Below are 22,770 nucleotides of genomic sequence, written 5' to 3'. Positions count from 1 at the left end.
TGCTTTGAAAACGTTTCTATGTTTCCTATTATGAAAAGAGCAATATGCAGAGCAGTAGATGAAGCTCAGCTCTCCACAGGCCGTAGGTGTCTCAGCATCCATGTCTGGCTGTGGCTGAAGACCCCAGTCGGCTTTGTCCCTCGTATCTTCTGTTGTCCCATTTGATCCTCACTCCTCATCTACCTTTTTTGTTTAATTTAGTAATATTTTAATTAAAGTATAGTTATAAAATTTCTCCCTTCCCTTTCCTGCCTTCAATCTATTTTCTTCTTCTCAAATTCATAACCTCTCTTTTTTTAATTATTGCTATAATTTTATAAAAAAATACCCTTAAATATAAAGACAATCTGTGAGTCCACTTAGTGTCACTATATATATAAAATGAATGACCACTTGGTATTGGATAACCCATTATGAATTCCTGAAGGAAATTTATTCTCTCCCCTTCAGTAGTCCTAATTTGCCTGGAGATCTATGTCTAGAGGTTCAACACCATGAACCTCCTCCATGTTTATATGTCTATTGGTGCTGTCTTTGTTCAGACCTTGCTTAGGCAACCATATTGTTAAGGTTTCATGGGTACATCTTCCATGGAATTTCTAGGAGATACAGTCTCACAGAAGACTCCCTGGTCCTTTGACTCATATAATCTTCCTGCCCCCTTCTTTCTTGATGTTCTCTGAGTCTTGGGTGCTGGGATTGTACAGCAGGTGTGTCCACAAGGGGTAGGCACCCCACGATCAGTCATTCTCTGCATTGTGACAGTTATGAATCTCCATCTGCTACAAAGAGAACTCAGGAGTCTTTTCAACGCTTACGATCTCCAACTTTTACCTCTAATTTTTATTTGACTCTTGGACTCCAGATCTTATCTTCAACTCCCTCGGACAGGTAAAATTTGTTTTCCCAACCACATGTAAGATCTTAGCCAAGAGGAGTTCTCTTCAGTGTTCGTACTTCTTCTCTTCAGAACAGGAACTTCTTCCTCCTCAAATCTCCAACTATCTCGTGTACCTATACACTCAGCCCATTGGGGATATCCCAGTTTCTCTTAGGCGAGTTCTTAAAGGCAGAGTACCACCAAGGTCAAGTTTCAGTCTCTGCTCTGAAGGCAGTGCAACCTCTTTCTTATGACTCTTAAGGCATAGACAGTAAGTGGGTAAGATGTTTGAGTTAGGGATTGGTAAAGACCCCTTTTTAGTGAGTAGACCTGGGGATTTATTCTTCTGAAACTGATCAACATTTCATCAGTTTTAATTGGGGCTTTAATTAGAAAGTAAAGGCTCCTAATCTAGTCACCAGATAATAGGCCACAGGTAATTTTGTTTTACCCCTTAACACAGGTCTTTCCACGTGGCCTGAGGGGAATTTTGATTCTGAGAAGCCATTTTATCCTTCATTTTCTTTGCAATAATAACCAAGTGTTTAATGCTGAGTCTGTTGTGTAAGTCACCACCATGACTCATGGGAAGAGCTCTCTTTCATAGCCTTGTCCTTGACTTTAGCAACTAACTGCCCAGGGACACCTTTGAGCATGTTGGAAGGGATGTTATTGATATCACTTTTTAATTCAATGTGAGTATCACTGGGCAAAGATCACCCAGATATATTATGAAACTAGTTTCCCTCATGTCAACTATGCCCCATCTTGCCTATGATGGCCAATCAGTTTCCTTTCACTTATATAATGATACAGAAGCCCTGTTAATTTCTCTCCTTCAGTAGTTCAAAGGCATTGCCTCCCATGTACTCAAAAACACATAAAAGGAATGAGGCCAAAACAGAAAGATGGTTTTAAGTCCAGCCTGGCTGAAAGCAGAACTGAAGAGCAAGATGTCTGCAAGGACATTGTTTGGATCAGGGAGATTATGTGAGGCCACTAAACTAAGATTATTTCATTTGAAATGATCTCTGGAATGGTGATTCTTGATGTCGTGTGATGTTTACAAAAAGGAAGATAATGAGATGGGTTGATAATAAAGAAGAAGTTCACATCTTGATAATTCTATTCATTTGTCTTTTTCTCAAAACATTACCCATGATCACTAGCAGGGGCATCTGCTCCCCTTTCGCCATGCATTTTAAGTGTCCTAGAAGCCAACTATCTGAATCTAGTAGAGGTAAACATCCACCCTACCCATGAAAGCCCACAGAAGTCATCAGGGAAACTAGTCAAGATTAAATAACCTGAATGTTGTCAATCATGAATCCATTTTAGAAGAATAAATAGAACATGAAGTTCTTATAAATCTTTAATAAAAAAAAGTTTTTGTTTTTTGAAAAGCAAAAGTCTACTTACAACTGCTTCATTTCAAAATGCTAAGGCTTTGTAAACCTTAAACAAAAATGTGTGCATGTATAGTTTGGAAATAATACAAAGATGTATGGTTTGGGGGTATGCCAGCTTCAGAATTTCAGTTTTATACCAGCTGACACATCAGAGAGGAGGAAACCTCAACTGATAATATGTCTCCATAAGATCAGGCTGCATCAGTTCCTGCCTCCAGATTCTTTCCCAGTTTGATTTATTTTCCTGACTTCCTTCAATAATATGAAGTTCCAGTAAAACAAACCCTTTGCTCCCTGAGTTGTTTTGGTCATGGTGTTTTATCCAGCAATAGTAACCCTAACTTAGACAGTATTACTAAGTATACACAATCAGATTGTAAAATGAAAGTAAATAATAGAGAAATAAAAGAGGGAAGAGCTGGGAAACCTAAAGAATAGTTGATACAGTCTCATTTCTTGCATAGATGTTGCAAATAGTGACTCATGAGCCAGAATTTGAGAGTAAGTTGTTTCTCCCTTCTCTGAAAATATCTTCTTGACAACAGCCTCTCAAACTGTGTGCTGTAACCCACATGGGGTTGTATAGTAAAATAATGGAATTATAAAACAGTTGGCAATGGCAAATGTTTCTGACCATATGACAGTCAAATGAACAATGAATCCAATGTGTTTCTGGCAGCATATGCCCATATTATGTCATATAATTTCACGCAGCCTGGTTCTGACATACATGTACACTTTGTCACACAGAATTCCATGCCAACCAATACAGCCTGGCCCACTGTTTTCGTTGTTTTTCTATTACTGTAATCAAACACCAAGGCAACTTATAAAAGAGTTTAATTGACTTACATTTTCAGAGGTCTAGAGCCCATGATGATTTAGTGATAGAATAATAGAGATCTCATATCTTAATCTACAACCATGAGACAGAGATAAAGAGAGAGCACAAGTCTTTTGAAACCTCAAAGCTAGCTAGTCCCCAGTGACACATTTCCTACAACAAGGCCACTCCTCCTAATCCTTCCCAAACAGTTCCACCAACTAGAGACCAAGAACTAAAATACATAAGACTATGAGTCAGGCAGTGGTGGTGCACACCTTTAATCCCAGCACACAGGAGGCACAGATAAGAGGAGCTCTGTGACTTTGAGGCCAGCCTAGTCTACAAGAGCTAGTTCCAGCTAGTTCCAGGACAGCTAGGGTTGTTACACAGAGAAACCCTGTCTCAAAATACATATATGCCTGTGCAGTCCAGTTCCATTCAGACCTCCACACCTCAACTCAAATTCAAGCACATTTCCTGTTATGAATTGCAGTGTTTGGCTATACACAAATTTTTCTTCTCATACAAAAATATAATGGTTTAATGATAGATATCAAAGAATTTCAGTGTTTTCCTACCAGCATTCCTCAGCATGTATCAAATTAGTATAACATTAGATTGCATTGTATTATAATATTTGGTTTCAAAAATTGTTATTTGCACTGATGACTTGAGTTTCAAAATATTATTGAATTAATTTTGGCTGAGGCAGAATTTCCAACACTTTCTCTAATAGACTGAAACACTATTTTGTACTACATGTTTATGAAAAGAGGCCAATTATAAAATAAAAGCATCTATCAACTCTGAGAAACATTTAAAATGCTTAATCAAATATTTAGCCAAGCAGAAACAAATATATCTAAGTATGCAAATATCCATCTCAAGATGCAAATTTGCCCTCATGTTTACTAAATGCTAAAATTATAGGTGTACCAGAAAAACTATCTTAAAATAAATGTCTTTATGATTTGTTATCATTAAGTGTTTGGTTTGTGTAGCTACTTTATGTTTCTTGATACTCAAACTTGTGTAAAAAGAAATCTTGAATACAAAATGGTCATGAGTTGAAAAAGTTAAGAAGTCCCATCCTATACCAACCAAATCCATCTGTGCATGTCACCTCAGCTTCATCCTTCACAGCCCCTTTACTCCCTGTCTGTGACCTATAAAAGGTAGCATAAAGCCCAAGGGACTGCATACATGCAAAAGATAGGTGGAGTTACTATGAGCTCTTGGGGCTGCATTCAGCTAGGTAGCTTTCTGACCTAAGGAAGCCAGGATCCATTACCATCCCCCCAAAATAAATGAGAAAGACAAGCAGCTGATAAGATAAAGATGGATGAGTTCAGCAGGTTTCTCTTTGTGCTTGATTTGCCTTTAGTGGAAATTTCAACAATGCCCCTCCACTTAATGTGAGTGAAAACTAGAAAAAAATGCTAGAAAGGGGCTCTAACATGACACCTTTATTGCAACATCAGTATGCAAACATGCATATAATTTCAAAATTATTCTGTCTTCCAGTTGTTCTCCTCTGTCAAATTATTGGCATACTATTGAGTATCATGACTAAACTTGTGTGTTGTTTGTCTCTTCGATGTCTTTATATAGTGTGAATCTGAATATACAATAGACCTTCCACAAGTAATGGCTGAATAAATGAGTGATAATCAACTTCGTTTTAAATCATGAAATAGTGTTGTCCTTCCCTACTTGTTTTTTATCATTATTTTAAAATACATATCTAGGTAACAGAAGTATAGTCTTCTACCTAGTGAGTCTTTTGATGCATTCATAATCAAGAGTAAAGGAGGACAGTTGTTATTTCATTTCTTCCAAGCTTACCCCTAACAACTCACATGGTGAACCATTTTTTTTCTAAAATATTGTATAGTGTCTTCCTAAGCATATTGATAATCATGGCACAACCATGGACATACATATATGGAAAGTTTAGGTAATGAACGGGATTTGAAGATGTGATAAATCAAACTCTAGGATGAAACAATAAAAATAAAAATGCATTTTCAATACCATATTTAAAAAAGCTAATGAACTGTTCTCTGCCATTTTAAAGCCTTTCTGAGATTTGTCTAACTTGTTTAGAGTAGTGTCAGCAAATCTCAAAGTCATACCTAATTGTGGTCCCCAGTTAACGTATCAAAGTCGCATAAATTCTGCAAGACCTTGAACTATTGGAGAATCGATTTCTTTAAGATGATGCTTGTTTCACAGCTCTCCCTATCTAGCTTGTACATAGATTTTTAAAGAAAAATATAACCGAAAAGCATGGGGAACTCATGTTCCCTTATGAGAAATAGGCACTCATAGAATGGAAGCCGAGTGGTTTGATAAAGAAACAATCTGTGCTTTATTTATTGAAAGAAGTCATATTTGACTTAAGATTACAATGTTCATTTTATTTTCTAAGTAATCTACAAGATCATGCTATTATTCCCCGAAACTCATTTTTAGACCTGTTTCAGTTTTATACTTCGGAAACTTCTAGAGAGGACTAGAAATGGAGCACAGCATTAGAACATTTAGCCCAATATATGAAGCCTTCAATTGGATCTTCAGAAAAGGAGAAGGAGAAAAAGAGAGTGGGAGGAAAAGAAGGAGGGAGAAGAAAGGAGAAGGGAGGAGAGGAGAGTCAGCCAGTCCATTAAAAACGTCCCGTTTCTTGTGTTCCAAGAAATGGATAGTGCAATTTCCTAGATTCTTCCTCTTCCATATGGCTAGCATCTAGTCACATGATCTGAGCCTTCTTTTTTGACGATCTGTTTTTGAACATGTTTGTGACATATTTCTGGTATCCTAATAATGCATAAAAGTTTGTTTCTAGTGATAATAGAATCACTTCAAGCATTCACAGTTTTATCTCCAAAGCAAGAGAGAGTATGCCTGTTCTTTGAAATAAGCCAGCCATGATTCTTGTGACTTGCTTGTAAAAGTCTGAGCTAATGAGAAGACCAGACTTTCTTTGTTCGTGTGATTTAAACAATAGGATAATTGATATTGTTTCTAAAGATGGGTTTATAGTCGCAATTGACACTTGAGTGACTGACAAAAATTGAGAATACCTTGTAATTGCTGCAACTTATTTCCTGACTTGATGCACTAACGTATGGATGATTAATTGAATGCAGTGATTTAACCATAATTAGTGAACATCTTACTCAGCTATGTGTAGACTCAAATCAGAAAAGTAAAGTGAGCTATGAAGGAACCCATGAAAATAACAGAGCCATGATATAGCAATTCAGCCATAGTTCAGACACCTTCTGAACAAAACGTGTTGGAACCTCATTGTTCAAAGCAAGCCAAGACATTCATATGCCTCCTTCCCACAACAGTTACATAAAATTTTGTCACAACTGCCAAACTATTAGCTCCCAATTCTTTTCAAAGACATTGAACTTATCATCAGTTTTTTTAAATAAGGGCAAGTCATTGGAAGGTACTGTGGTCCAGCCATGATCATTCCTTGGAATTATATTGATGAAAAATTTTATTACATGAATTAAAAATGGGAGAAAGGAAGAAACATCATCTCATTTCAATTCAAACAGAAACAATACCACCAAAGAAAGTCCCCCTTCCCACCTTTGTGCTGGCCAAGCTTTTTTATTTTGGGTATAGCTAACAAAATTCGAGGTCTCTCTACTTACCTCAGATAGAATGTGTGATAGTCTCTCAGGCTTGGCATTGAATATAGTATAGTATAGTATAGTATAGTATAGTATAGTATAGTATAAAGTCTATTTGAAAGAATGTTTTTACAAATAGACTATTTTACCTCGTAGTCTTACTTCTAAAATAGTGTTGTTTCCTATCTTGAGATTCTGCTCAAAGAAATGTTTAGGAACTGCAATATCATTAAAATATTAAGATATACCATAGTCTCATATAATTTAGGTTAAATGAATAGACTGAGCTATGTAGGAGTGGGGAAAGGAAGAAGGAACTGATAAGGGCAGGTTCTTGGTTCAGTCCCCTGCTGGGTTATTCTGTGCCCTACCATGGCCAGGAACTGAACAATGAGATAGCTAAGCATGAAGTTGGCCTCAGTTCTTAGTGACTCTCACTGTTTCTGGGTGAGAGATTACAGCATTTGAAGATAATACTTTAGATACAAAATATTTCCTGAATACAAACTGACTTCATCTGCTATGGGAGCAATGGGACATGACCAGGTTCCAAACTTCCACACTTGTAGAATATTGTCTCAATATTTATGTCTAACTTTCCCCAAGGAATTTTCAAAGTTAATTTTAACCATGCATAATTTCCACTTTACATGTTTTAGAATTCAATCCCTGAGGTGTGATTTCTCGATGAAAAAGTAAACAAAGATGGTATCGTCACTTGGATTTCCTAGAAACATATTCTGAGAAGTAGAGTCATGTGCAGTTTTCTTGGGGAATGGGGCGGGTAGGGGTCAACAGAGGGAGACACTGACCTTGGAATGTGCTAGTAACAAGTTACCTCAGTCAATCCTACAGATTTGAAGGCAGCGATGTCCTTTCAGAGGACCTTAACTTGTGATAAGATAAGGAAACAGGCTTGTGTGCTCCTGTGTTGACCAGATGATTGGTATTCCTTAAAGCATCTTAGAGACTCACATCCTGCTGCCAAAGGCAATTTAGAGTCAAAGGCAAAGTGTGGACCATCCTCAGCACCTGGGGATGTGGGTGGCTCTGCAAAGTGACCTGGGAATACACTACACTGCCCACCAGAGCTGGTGTGCCCAGTGAGCTCAAATTGTCTTCTGAAAAGGGAAGAATCTCACGCCAGACTCAGAAGAAATGTTGTACAAATAAGCCTGGGGTTCAGAAACACAACCAACACCCACCTGCCCTTTAGGAAACATGCTCAGATCCAGTGCACTCTATGATTTCCTATTCTGTCACAGTTCCATCCATCTCATTTTCACATGGGATAGGTCAAGGGAGGCTAAGTAATGCCCTTGAAATGATCTGGGGCTGATGGACCCACAAAGAAAGGTCTCTTTTGCTCAGAGGTAGCATGCCTTCCAGAGTCAAGCCGTCCCTGCTCGTCTCAGCTCCTCACCTCACCGCACCAGTCTCCTCCAGAGCTCACTGTAAACTCAGGGGAAAAGCCTGAATCCGTGGCTAATGACCTTGACCACATTTTGAGCCCATATGCTGAAGCTGTGAGATTCAAGCGGAGCAGCTCCTGGTTTCGCCTCCCATCTGGCAGCCGAATCCATTTCCTAGACACAGTGTCAAGAGTCCAGCAGGTGTTTATAAGTGATGTGTTTTCAGGGTGACTTGGCAGCATCCAGAGATGAACATGACGGGAGGGTGAGGGAAATCAAAGTTAGATGCCTACGCGTGTGCCCACATTGGTGGGAAAGGCTCTTCTGCCTAAATCCACTGCTTTTATTTTGCAACAGGGAGCGACTTCCAGTCTCTCCTCTGGGCATTGCAGATGTGCCTGGCTTCCTGTCTCAGTGCTCTGCTCTTGATACTATAATTAACTATTTGTGGGAAACTGGGGAGAAGTATTTACTACAGCTCCAGAGAGGCAGCGAAAAGCTGCCAGTGAATGAGAATGGTTATTTCCCTAGACGTGAGCACATTTTCAAATGGTGGCTGCTATTCTTGCTGTTATCCATCAGAGAGAAGGGGCAGGAACACTCTGGGGATGCTGTGAGAAAATCCAGACAGCTCTCAGCAGCTGGAAGTTTCACTGGGAGGAATCTAAGGGCGTATAATATAGAGCTTAAACTAGCCTCAAACTCACTGTGTGACCCAGCATAGCCTTCTGCCTCAGCTTCCCACATGCTGGGGTTACAGGGGTGCATTAGTGAGCTTGAGCCACATGCATCATCCTTCTAAATCACAAAACAGACTTCCAGAGGTGAGCTAGTAAACTTTTAAGAGTTCCCAAGAGAAGGTATAAGTGGATGTTGAGCAAATTTCTCCTGTCTTGCCTTAACAAGTTCTCTCTATGTCTGCCCCCAATACACAAAAAGAAATGTCTTCATACACCTAAAAATGTCCCTGTTACCTGCTCTAAAAGTGAGTATTTTGTGTATGCTTATTAAACTCTCCATGTAACTCCTTTATCTGGATGCTTGCTAAAGAACCACCTATTTACTGAACCCTACTCATGTGCTGGGCACTGTTCTGGGTCCCAAGATCCAACAGTGGAGACAATAAAGCCCTCCTCCCACAAAGCTTGAGTATGAATGAGGATGAAGGGGAAAAGCATAAAACTCCATGACTGGGGGGCAGGGGAGACCAAGTATTATAAGGATGAATCGAGTAGCGCAGGCGGCAGAGAACACACATAGGAGGGGTGTTCCTAGCCTATAAAAAGCATCTAGGGTTAGCTATCATGGTAAGGTTACATTTAAAATAGAGTCGGAGGGAGTAAGAGGTGATCCATGTGTATATCGTGAGATAGAGGGTCCAGGCAGAAGAACAAGCAAGAAGAAAAGACCTGGAGTCCAGAGACACATAGTGTGTTTTAGAAATAGCAAGGTGTGCTCTAGGAATGGTAGGAAGGCTGCAGGGCAATAAGTCAAAGAGGAAGGGAACAAAATCTTGGACAGTGCTAACCAGTAAGGTCAGAAACTCTGGAAGTCCATGGGTGTCTCAGCCTATGGGCAAAAAAAAAAAAAAAAAAAAAAAAAGGTGACCAAGTGGCACAGAGGAATAGAAGAGCAAGGCAAACTGATTGCAATGTTTTAGGAGGAGAAATGTGTGGAGCTTAAGTTCCGAGAAGTGGTAACACTGGTGAGAAACAAGCAAATTTAGGCATAATCAGTGGAGGGAGTCTGAAGGCGTAAGTCACAGACAATCCCACACCAGTTTGGAATTATGATTAATAGAATGGTTATTTATTCAAAGGGGAAAAAACTTACAGATTACCGTCCCAGACAACAGCCCCTCCGCGTGAACAGGAAAGGAGTCCAGGGGCCAGAAACGGAGCCGGAAGACAAAGAGAGAGTGGAGGACAGCCGCTGCTTTTTTTAAAGGGAGAGACCACGCCCCAATGGGCTGGTAACTCAGCGGCGATTGGCTGAAGGAGCTGAAGGAACTCCCACAGCATCTCCCCCTTTTGTTTAAGTAAGAGAGTTCTAAGCCTACTACGTAATTATATACAATAAGTACAAACCTACGAAATTATATACAATAAATACAAATATCCTATTCTAACTAGCTTAAGTCTTGTATAACAAATAACTTGGCCAAGTCATGAAAGGAAAGTAACTACATTTATATAATCTTCAATCCCATCGAAGATCTGAGAAGGGAAATAATGTTATCTGAGTAATTAGGAAGTGCAATCAAACAACTTCCAGAACATGTACCAAATCGCAGAGACAACTGGCTACCTGGACAAACACCCAAAGTCACATTTGTAGCGTTGAAGCAACCAACTTTGGCTAAGGCCTGATGTAACTGACATACCATTTTTAAAGGCAAGAAACTTTAAAACTATCTTACCCTGTCTTGGCAGGATATGACAGTCTTGTTTTATCCATTTACGGATATTCTGTAACTCTGTCAGTAGTTGAGGTATGAGCATTTCTTTACCCAAAGGCCAGTTCTGCCAAGAAGAAAGGCTCCAGGTGGAGTGTCTTTGGTGCTCAACATTCTCTCGGGCATAGATCAGTGTTGCCAGGAGTGATTGTGTCTCCCTACCATAGAACTCTGAATTAGATTAAAGGCCATTTTCTACAGCTCTTTGAAGAGGTTGAAGATTATCTATCTATACTGAATATAATCTCTATATATCTAAAGAACCTGATTAGTCTAATTATAAATGACAAACTTAGATGACTGTTGATCTATATAATTCTCAATATCTATCTAACTTAAAGACTGAGATAATAAACAAGTGTGCAATAAATGAGGACAATGAGACCTCCAAATATAAACAATGTGCAAGTATACATTGCAATATGGTAAATATATATCAATACATAAACAATATATAAGTATCTTAATCAGAGGTAGAAGTGTACAATGCAATATGGTAAATATACATATATCAATACAATATATATATACAAATACATAAAAATGTTTTAAACAGAGGTAGAAGCATGAAGCATGCATGCATAAAATAGTCAACATAATTTAACTTTGTATCAATATATAAGAATCGATACCAATATGTTTGTCTAAAAGCAATAACTCACAAGTACAAATCTATTTATCCCATAATCCAATTATCCCTCCTTTTTTTTTTTTTTTTTTAAGATCGCCAGATGAAGGCGTAAGTCACAGACAATCCCACACCAGTTTGGAATTATGATTAATAGAATGGTTATTTATTCAAAGGGGAAAAAACTTACAGATTACCGTCCCAGACAACAGCCCCTCCGCGTGAACAGGAAAGGAGTCCAGGGGCCGGAAACGGAGCCGGAAGACAAAGAGAGAGTGGAGGACAGCCGCTGCTTTTTTTAAAGGGAGAGACCACGCCCCAATGGGCTGGTAACTCAGCGGCGATTGGCTAAAGGAGCTGAAGGAACTCCCACAGCAGGAGTCTTTAAATTTTCTGACGCCTTTGTTGATGGGTTAGATAAGGAGAGAAAGAGAAAGCAACAAGAAAGCTTTGCTACAGAGTGGAAATAGTGCTCCACTGACAAAGATAGGGCAGGAGCAGGGTAATAGCAATGGGTAGGCAATGTGAGTTTAGTAGTAAGCATGTTAACATCTATCCAGTATGCGAATAGAGATGCAACATGAACAAATGGCCGTAGGATCTAGGAGAGAGGTCACAGCTGAGGCATCCCCTGGGAGTCACCTGCTTATTGGTAGAGTTAGACGCCATGAGAATGGAAGTTGAAATTACCTGAGAAATTTTAGTAGTATATCAGAGAAGATGAGTAAAACTGAGACTTAGAAAAATGGCAAAAATGTAGGGTCCCAGGGAAGATGACTGGGAACCTGCAGAAGAGATAACAACAAGGCAAACCATGTAGCCAGAGGTGCAGACATTAAATAAGAACAATCCAGTCAGTATTTTCTAATGCATCCACATTTGAAAGACTAAACTAGTCTTTCCTATGATTATTTATTATTGAAGATGTCAATATCGTTTCATTTTTCACTCATCTATTTTTCAATCATCCTTACATGGTACTGAAATCCATGGTGCATAGATAAGCTTATGAAATAAAATTGGTGGCATGAATTCCGCTGGCCACTGCTATGGTTGGTTGGACCCTGAACAGTAAGACAGGGAGTTATGTCTGAGAAGTCTGAGAAGGACAAGGACCAAGCTCAAGTCCAAGGCTGAGGAGACGGTCCAGTCAGTGTTTAACACATGAGCATGCAGACCCACAGTGCATCCCTAGAACCCATGTGAGAAAAACAGCTAAAAGTGGTAACTCCTAGTTACATTCTGAGTATTGGAGAGGTAGGTACACAGGGATCTCTGAGTTTGCTGGACAGCCAGCCTGGTCTGATGGTGAATCCCAGGTCAATGAAAAAATTGTCTCAAAACGGAAGGCAGATATTATGTGAGAAATGACTCTTTCTGAGAAAGTTGTCCTCTGACCTCAGCACACACACTCCAAAACAGATATCTGCACACACATGTACAATTACATACAAAACACAGCGCAACACACACACACAACACACACAGAGGAATGTGCAGGCCCTCTCACAGAGAGAATTCAAGGTGAACAAAGAAATACCTTAGGAAGGAGACCTGATCCCACAACTGCATGGCAAAGTTACCAAGAGAGAGCCTCTGATGTGGTGAGGAGATTGACATCCTGTGGCTCCTTTTAGTTTTAAGGAAAAAAGCCAAGGGAAAGATAAGTTCTGCTGGAAACCAGCAGAGGGAAAGTGTTAACTTTCAGCTAAGGAAAACAAAGATCCAGCTTGTACTGCTGGACCTCTCAGCATATGGATTTCAGAAAAACAAGGTTCTTAAAATAATTTCTTTGTTAAGATTCAAAACCCTAACTAGGAAGTAATTCCTCATTGGAGTCACTGCTCCAAATGGAGTGAATTTTATTCAGTATTTAGCTGAAGACAACTGAATGTTCCTCACTGGTAACATGAACGAGTATATAAAAGTCTATCCCACTACTAAATATTCCTAAAATAACATTTTGGATGGCAACGACAGACTTGAATTTCTGGTTCCCTATAAAGGTTTTTGTTTTGTCTTCTGAGTTCCCATCTACTGTTTCTAAGCTGCTTTAACCCATGGCATCTTTGTGACCATGTTCTCCGTCTGAACAAGGGCTGGATGATGTGGGATCCCAATCAAAGGAATATTTTAAAGCAAGTGGAATCAAATCCCTGCCATTTCCACGTACATGCAAGTCTTGTGGGTTCAGGAGAGGATAAGAGGATGGAACCAGGTCCAGAACTAAGATAACAGCAGCTGGACAATGATGTTCATGTCTGAATAACAGCCCCACTTCTGGGGTTTGGCTAATTGGCTTGCCATTATCTGTATTGAAAAGGCTGTATTTTCCATCTTCGCTATGGCAAATATGCCTCATTTGGCAATTAAAAAAAACATATTGCCTGAGAGAAAATAGGTAAGGCAAAACAATTTCCCATTCCCCGAAAGAGAAAAACGAACCCATCTCCAGGTATTAAAGAATTTCTTAATGGGTGTTAGTTGTAAGGACTTCTCAGAAAATCCACATGAGAAAGCCCATCGGAAAATGGAAGCAGAGCAAAGCAATCAAAGCCAGCTGTGAGGAAACAAACCCACATAATTGTCTATCTGCGGGAAAAAGAGCATGAGGAAGTCTGACCTGAGGTTGCTCTGGGTTTGATGCTACTCCTGACAGCAGCTGGAATAGCTGTTGTTTCTTTAAACAGAGCCACTAGTGCACGGCTTCAGCTCCCATCTGTGTTCTGTGAGGACTGCGGAGCAGGAGGTCTCTCGGCCTCCCCTTTGGTCTTTAAGGCTTTGGTTCCTTAAAAATCTGAAGCTTCTCCAACTGGTTGAAGCCAAAGCTGGGACAGAAACCCAGATAGTCTCACCAGTTCACGATCCTTCCTTTGTATGCTTTTGTTCCCACTGATGATGCAGTCTCCTCTAACCGGCACTGAAACGTGTTTGGAAGACCTACCATTTATATGCTGTTCAAATAGCATTTCAAACCAAGGTTAGCAGAGCCCTGGACATGGATCTCTCCTCCAAGGGGAAACTTTACATGGTGAGATGAAGATCATTCACTTATTCAAATAAAATAACTGTTCAACTGAGCTTTATAAATTGGGATTCAGTGTGAGATTTTATTTGGTGTCGTAGGTGAGTGGGAATGGTGTTCCCTCTACTAAAAAATACTGTTTGAGGACAGGTGAGGTGGCACAGCCAGGGAAGGTACATGCAGTCCAAACTGATGCCTTGCTCCTTCACCTCTGCTGGTAGGAAGAAAGAACCAACTCCCACAGTTGCGTTTTAGCCTTGTCATGGTACACACACACACACACACACACACACACACACACACGTGCACATGCATACACACAAAAAATAAAAATATTATAAGCATGGTATTTGGAAATAACTGATTTTTAAATCAGTCCAGTTCTCCACTCCAGTCAATCCTTATCCACCAGGGATCAGAAACTGAAAGCCAAGAAAGGCCAGGGAAATGTTTCAAGTTGGGACGGGCCACACAGAAGCAAAGATGAACCAAATACACAACGAAGTCATCTTCTGCCTCTTTAGTGGGCAGAGCGGGGAATGGAGGCTGCTGAACAGAAAACGCACACTATCAGCAAAGAAGCAACAGCCCACTTCCTCCGTTACTACCTCCCAAATCAGAAGGCTGTGGTTGACAGTTCGGCCAGCTTTTCAAGAAAATTTCTATTTTGTGGAATCTTCAATTTTAAAAACAGTTTATGTTGAAAATTAGCTGGAAGTGGTGTTACATGCCGGCAATTTCAGTGCTCGGTTCACTGAGGCAGAGGAATGCGCACTTGAGACCAACCTGGAGTACATAATAAGATCCTGTCTCAAAAATGAATAAATAAGTAAAAATCTCATACATACACACAGGAGTTACAGGTTACAAAAAAGCTACGAACAGGTTTTTAACGGCCACAGAAGAAGATCGAGGCATACAGAGTAGGAAAAGAGTGGGTGGAAGACTCAGCCACAGAGGCAAATCACAGAGTCAAAGGTTTTAATCACCAGGGTTAAGTCAAGCTGCAGAGACCTGAATGGCTGAATTTAGATGGACAATAGGGCAGATGGGAGTCAGTTGAGTGGGCCCCATAAACAGTGAGAACAGAACTGAGTTGAGCTCCAGGGACCGACCAACACACACCGGGTGGTCATATAACATGTTGGTGGAAGCCATCAACACCCCAGTGTGAAGTGTCTTCTCTTTAGGGATGAGGGTGTCAGGGTGTGATGTGTTCGATAAGTTCTCAGGCCTCTGTTTTCTGATATGATTTTAGTATGTTCACAAGTTCATATGATCCCAATTAACTTTGGTAAATTTATAGGGTAACACCTGTTAGTCCTAGGAATTATTTATGTTTACTTCCAGCCCATGACTCCTGGATGGTGATGGACAGGTGGTATAGGGTATACACATAACAATGTGTAGAGTCATTCTGTCTCTGCATTTGCATTCAAAATGGAGTTAAATACTCTTTGGAAAATGGAGCAAGGCACAACCTGAAAACTTCTTTTATACAATATGTAGTCACTTAAAGTAGGTTACAGCCTGATAGCAACATGTAGACAGTATGTTTAGAAAAGCTGACATAGTCTGTCTCTTACACACACACACACACACACACACAGAGAGAGTATCACATACCAACATATCAACTGTGTGATATGAAATGTGTGATCTGAGAATTGATATGAAACACAATGATAGAACTTGTTTCTTGCTCACAGTCAGCTATCCAGAGAAATTGAAACTACTTTGCAAATTGAGGCCAACAAAACCCCATGACTTGTTATGTAATAAATGTATTTGCAGAAAGATTAACATGTCCATCTATGTTTCTTATACAACATGGTCATGAAACTAAGCTATTGGGAGAAAAAAATGACTCTAAACCTATAGACCACTATCTTTTAAATCCCTCTCTTAACTTTCCAAGGTCCTATGGGCCCATATCCAGCAAGACTATTATTAGACTAGATATTAGACTATAGCTAATCTTTGACTTCATCATTTGCTAAGATGGTCAAGCTTAAGACGAGCTGGTAAGGAAGTCTTCTTCAATAGAAGCTTCCAAAGATACACACACAAACACATGTAAAACTCTTTCATTGGAGTTACTTCATAACGCAGTGACAATGGCCCTACTGGACACAACAGGCTAACAAGTAAAAAGTTGAGTGGCAAGAATGTTATTTTTTTCTCTCGGAGTCGTTAGCCAGTGAAGTCTCATAGACCCCCTCAAACATTCCGTACTATTACCAGTGCTCAACCTTCACCTCCAGAACTTGGAAATGAGGTCTATAGCTGAAGACACTCTGTACTTGAGTCATGGAACACAAGTAAATCAAGCTGTACTCACCTGGAAGTTTCATTGCTGCCAGCTAGCCTTCATGGTGCTGGAAGGTGCTATGCCTGCTCAAAGAGAAGACGAGTAGTCGTAAGTCTTAACCAGAGGTGAAGCCTATAAGATAAAATATTGCCTAGCCACCACGAGCACTGGTGTAATAGTTGTACAAATGTCATGGCAGCAACCAAACTGTCTGTGGCTGGATCTAAAGTTGACTCTACAAGTTGAAACACATCTGGCTCCAATATCAGGGCCAAAACTCTTCGTAGCCAGACAGATCAAAGCCATGGGTGAAACCTACTGCAACTACTTCTGTTAAACAGGAATAGTATTAAACTGACTCTCAAAGACTTATTATTGTGCCTGTAGATAAGAGCACCTCTCAACCCTTATCACAGAAGCCCCTTTCTGCAATAAACAGAGATTAACACAGAGACCTACAACATGTCAACAACGCAAAGAACAAGAACTGTGCCTTGTTCAGCCCTAAACAGGACATCTATATTATGCTTGCTCCTCCCAAGGCTCAGGGATCATTGTAGAAGAAGGGACACAAAGAGTATAAGAGCCAGAGGTAGCGGGTAACTACAAAAAAAAACTATTTTCTGAACAGAGCACAACAGTTGCACATATGAATTCACAGAAATTATGAAAGTATGCACAAGGCCCACACAAGCTCAGATGGCAAAGTCCCAATCAACATGGAAAGGGGAGGTGGGCATGAAGCCATCCCCCACCCCATCTAAGGACAATTGTTAGGGGCTGGAAGAGGATGAGTCAGTTTCTTTAAGGGTATAGCTCCTCGTGGACTGACCGCACTCCAATGGAAGGCCCACACCCAAGTGTACATGGGCAGCACTAACTGCAATGTTTCAGACAGACAGACAGATAGGTAAAAAAGTTGCTAGACTGGGAGGATAGGAAAGAGAAGTGGGTCTGGGTGGAGTGGGGAAAGGAAGTGATGTTAGTCAAATTATACTAAACAAAATTCTCAAAGAACTAACAAAAATGAGAAAAATTGAAATTGATTAATTTCTTGGGGTTTTCCAGACAAGTGTCTCTGTGTAGCCTCAGCTGTTCTGGAACACTATCAGGCTGGCCTCAAACTCAGAAACCTGCCTGCCTCTTTCTCCCAAGTGCTGGAATTAAAGGCATGCATGCATCACCACTGCCTGATGAAAATAATCAATTAAATGAAATAATAAATAAATTCACGAAGGGAAAGCATAGAAATAAAAAGAGAAAAAATAGAAGAAAAAAGACACAAGAAAACATCTTCCATAAAATAACCACAAACAGGCTGGAGAGATGGCTCAGCCATTAAAGACTAGGCTCACAACCAAAATAAGCACAAAGCCACCTTGTAATCCTTATCCGCAGTCGAGGTTCCACATTCTGGGGCCAATGATCTCATATTCTACCTGAAAACCCTTTCAACTTTTGAAAATTGATATACACCCTGGACCTTCCTAGGACAAACATTCTTAACTCCTGCCAGGTGTCCTAACTGACCTGGGGACCTATTTCCCCAGTATTTCCAGGCATGCCTATCAGAATCTTTTCCGTGAGCTACTTGAATCACCTAGACACACTTAAATAAAAGCAGACGACTGCCGCTGCCCATAGCTTCCCAAACTTTCAAAACTCTTCTCCTTTTAATGCATACTAGGATCATTTTTAGCCTTTCGTGGACGTTATAATGCTTATTATTGACTAATGTTGAACCTACAGTGACCTTCTAGGTCCTTTCACATTTGCTAAGAATCAATCCACTCTGGGGGGATTGATATGTTTGTCTTAAAACAAGGGACTTAAAACGACTTGTATTTTCCATCTTGGGAGAATTTGTTCCGATCTGTTGAGATTTCACTGGATCCTGATTCAATCTCCTTCTCATTTCCTGGCATCTGTATTTTGATCAACAATGATGACCTCAACTACTTCTTAAGAAAAGGTAGATGAGGACAGAAAGATGTGACAAAGCTAAGAGCCTCTCGTCCAGGATGATATAAATCTATTAATATAGACTCAAAGCTGGCACCATATTAAAGGGAAATTAAAAACACTCAAAGTCCCAAAAATATCATGCAAGGAAAGCGAGGAACAGTCTCAGCAAGGTAGCTATTTGCGGAGTGTGGTGTGTGTGTGTGTGCATATGTGTGTCTGTGTGTGTGTGTCTGTGTGTGTGTCTGTGTGTGTGTGTCTGTGTGTGTGTCTGTGTGTGTGTGCATATGTGTGTCTGTGTGTGTGTGTCTCTGTGTGTGTGTCTGTGTGTGTGTCTGTGTGTGTGTCTGTGTGTGTGTGTCTGTGTGTGTGTCTGTGTGTGTGTCTGTGTGTGTGTGTCTGTGTGTGTGTGTGTCTGTGTGTGTGTGTCTGTGTGTGTGTGTCTGTGTGTGTGTGTGTGTGTCTGTGTGTGTGTTAGTTGCATCACTCTGAATCTCGTTGATTTGTGTGTGTGCTACTCTCTGAGAAAATCATTTTGTTTGCTAGGGAACCATATAATTCAGTCATTCACATGACAGAAATCACCAGACCAACCAGTTCTCTGCTCCTCTGGGGCACTTTGGATTTAGTTAATAACTTGCTCACCCACCTGCAACTGTCTGGTGTTGAATCATGGAAATTTTTAATCAGAGACCCTATAGCAACGGGTAATTGCTAATCATGAGAGTGCCAGGTGGCTCGTAAGTATGGGCCAAATCAATTTTCTATAAAGCTTAATAAAGGGATTCCTTTTAAAGGAGGAAGGCAAGACATCTCAGAAATAAACCAATTCAACTGAGGCTCATATTTCCCACTGCTGAAATGCAACCTGTGATTTGACTTCAATCGCTGCACTCAAAAAATTATTTCAACATTTATTCATGAGACATGAGCAAGTTCCTTAGCCTCCACTAATTGTCTCCATCTTGCCATCTCTAACATTTCATAACAAAGAAAGTCCGAATGTCTGGAAATAAATTGCCTTAATTTCCAAGTCTGATCATGCCATCACAATGATAACTGAAAAGAGGTGCCCGAGACTTCAAAGTTAGAAGAGTGACTTCATTCTGAAAATACTCATTAGGTTAGAACGCTGTTATTTTGAATTTGTCAAGAGGGGAAAGGTGATCCTGTCAGCTGTTTCTTTTGCGTGTCCTCCATCTAATTCACTACTTATTCTGCTGCCCTGCCTCGACCTCAGGAAATCTTCTAGGACAAGATTAAAACAGTCTTCCTTATGCTGACCTGCAATGGAGTTCTCGAACTTCAAGCCAGAATATATACGAATGATAAAAATTATTGTCATGGTAAATTAAATTATTCTTCAATAACAAATTTAGCCCTCATATCCCATCAGTTTAATATACAAATGCATCCTTCTCATTCCCTGTATTATTTACTTTTCTCATTGTGGCAGAATGCCTCACAAAACCAATTACAGGAAGGGGAGGTTACTTTGGCTTGTGGTCTAAGAGTGCAGTCCATCATGGAAGGAAAGACATGGTAAGGGGATTGTGAGGCACCTGTTCATAGTGTGTTCACTATGAAGAGAAAGAGAAAAATGAATGACTGATAGTGCTTAGCTTCCCTAGACCAGAGCCTCTGTCCATAGAGTGATAGCTCCTGGCTTGGAGTGAGTAGTTATTCCTTTAGAAATATCCACATAGACGTACTCAGAGAAGTTTCTCCTGGGTACTCTACATTCAGTCAAGTTGACAGTTGTCTTAGTTAGGGATTTTAATGCTGTGAAGAGACACCATGGTCACAGCAACTCTTATAAGAACACATTTAATTGAGGGTGACTCGCTTACCGTTTCAGAGGTTCAGACCATGATGGGGAATATGGCGGAGTGCAGGCGGATATGCGGAAGCTGAGAGTCCTACATCTTGCAGGCCACAGGAAGTCAAATGACACACTGGGTGGTATCCTGAGCATAGGAAACCTCAAAGCCCATCCTCACAGTGACACACTTCCTCCAACAAGAACATACCCCCCTGCAAGAAGGTCACACCTCCTCATAGTATGACTCCCTATAGAATTATGGAGATCAGTTACATTTAAACTACCACAACGGTGAAGATTAACCACCTCATTCATGGTACAGGCTCTACTGATTTGGTAGAAATTCTAATTAGCATAGCTGGTGTTGTCGAACGTATGATCATTATGACATGCCGCTATCCTCATATATGGCTTCCAGGACATTGGGAAGGGAGGGGAAGGAGAAGCATGACAACCTCAACCCACCTTAGTTTGAAAACAACTCATCTCCACATGGTCATGAATGAGCAACCTTCTCTTAATGTGAAAGACATGAGACATGCAGATCTCCCTTGTGGTCAGAAAGGACAGGTAAACTACATACCAGAAGCAGTATAAGTCTCTCACACAGTGTTTTTTAATTCAAAATAATAAGAATGTGAGTTGCATAACTGGTGATTCCTTGGAATTCAGACTCTCCTATAAACTCAGCCTTTGGATTATAACTATGTTGGTAACAATTACTGCTGTGCAGTCTGTGTTTAGTGAGAAAGTAAAGGGCATCTGCATTAAACACAGCAGTTATAATCATGCATTTCCCTAAGATAGCTAGAACCACACTTTCTAGGACATGTTCTCTTTCACAATGTGACCTTGTCCCTTCTCTAATGAACCAGGAACATAGCTCAATGACAGAGTGCTTGCCCATCCTCAGCACTGAAAGAACAGTAGGGTTTATTTCTTCACCCACAATGACGTTTTACTTACTAGATTGTGAGAGGTTTTGTCAATTATGGATGCACTCACCACCTCACCTAGGAGTTTCTCAACCTTCCTCTGGCATGGAGTCATATTGGAAGTGTAGGTCACACTGAAAATATAATACTGAAAGAAGGCAAATCAGGTAGAGAGGCTGATGTGTCATGGGAAGAGAAAGGGGAAGAAACACCCAGACAGAAAATACATGTGTGCAGAAACCTGCACAGAGGAACTGTCAGCTCCAAAGATCCCAGCTACTGCTATCCAGGTACCAACCACTCAGTTACAGCTTTTCTGAGTTCTGGACCTAAAAACCCTTAAGCTAAATAAAATGGTTGCTTTAAGTCACTGATTTTTGACATATTTTACTGAATGCAATAATAAACAATAATAAATGAATTTTCTGCCCAGGAGAATGATGAAAAAATGAGTTATAGATGGGGCAGTTCGAAGTGAGTAGCGCAGAACACTGTGCTCCGGTTGTCCACAGATTTGCACTGTCTTTATGTTGGTGTCTTTGTTTGGTTATTAAGGTTTTGGTGGCGGTGCTTAGATTTAACCTATAACTTGTTTTATCTTGTATAAGTATAAGAACTATAAGAATTAGGGGTTGCTGGATGAAGGCTCTATGATGGCAGTTAGGGTAGTCACCAATCTGATTATAGGAGAAGGCCAGTTCAGGCTATGTATCCACCATTGCTAGGCGTCTTAGCTGGGGTCCTCCTTGTGGCTGGGAGTTTCCCTAGCGCCAGGTTTCTCCCTAACCCCATAATGACCCCTCTATCAAGATATCTCCTTCATTACTCTCCCACTCCATCCCTTCCCCAACTCAAACATCCAGTTTCCTTATGTTCTCATCCCCCATGCCCCCTTTTCTACTGACCCCCCCAACACCCAGTTTACCCAGGAAACCTCATCTACTTCCCCCTCCCAGGGCCATCCATGCATCCCTCTTAGGAGCCTCCTTGCTACCTAGCTTCTCTGGAGCTGTGGACTATAGTCTGGTTACCCTTTGCTTTGCATCTAGTATTCACTTATGCGTTAGTACATACCGTGTTTGTCTTTCTGGGTCTGGGTTACCTCACAGGATGATCCTTTTTCTAGTTCCATCCATTTGCCTGCAAATTTTATAATGCCATTGCTTTTTTACAGCTGAATAATATCCCATTGTGTAAATGCACCACATTTTCTTTATCCATTCTTTGGTTGAGGGGCATCTAGATCGTTTCCAGGTCCTGGCTATTATGAATAATGCTGCTATGAACATAGTTGAACAGATGCCCTTGAACCTTCATCTAGTTACTGATGGAGGCAGAGGCAGAGATCCACAGTTAAGCACCAGGCCAGGCTCCAGGAGTCCAATCAAAGAGAGGAAGGAAGGGTTATAGGAGCAAAGGGGGTCAAGATCATGATGAAGAAATCCCCAGAGACAG

The 22,770-nt window shown here is 40.5% G+C and overlaps 1 protein-coding gene across 1 annotated transcript in view; it reads left to right on the top strand.

Annotated features, from left to right (window-relative positions):
• Window positions 1–22,770, top strand: part of Pcsk2 (proprotein convertase subtilisin/kexin type 2) — a 237,146-nt gene that overhangs the window by 33,202 nt on the left and 181,174 nt on the right. The gene's annotated exons all lie outside the window — the stretch shown is intronic.

The sequence above is a fragment of the Myodes glareolus genome, chromosome 10 (assembly GCF_982192425.1).
Source record: "Myodes glareolus chromosome 10, mMyoGla1.1, whole genome shotgun sequence".
Lineage (NCBI taxonomy): Eukaryota > Metazoa > Chordata > Mammalia > Rodentia > Cricetidae > Myodes > Myodes glareolus.
The sequence above is the reverse complement of the archived record's forward strand: the minus strand, read 5'-3'. Positions and strand labels throughout refer to the sequence as shown.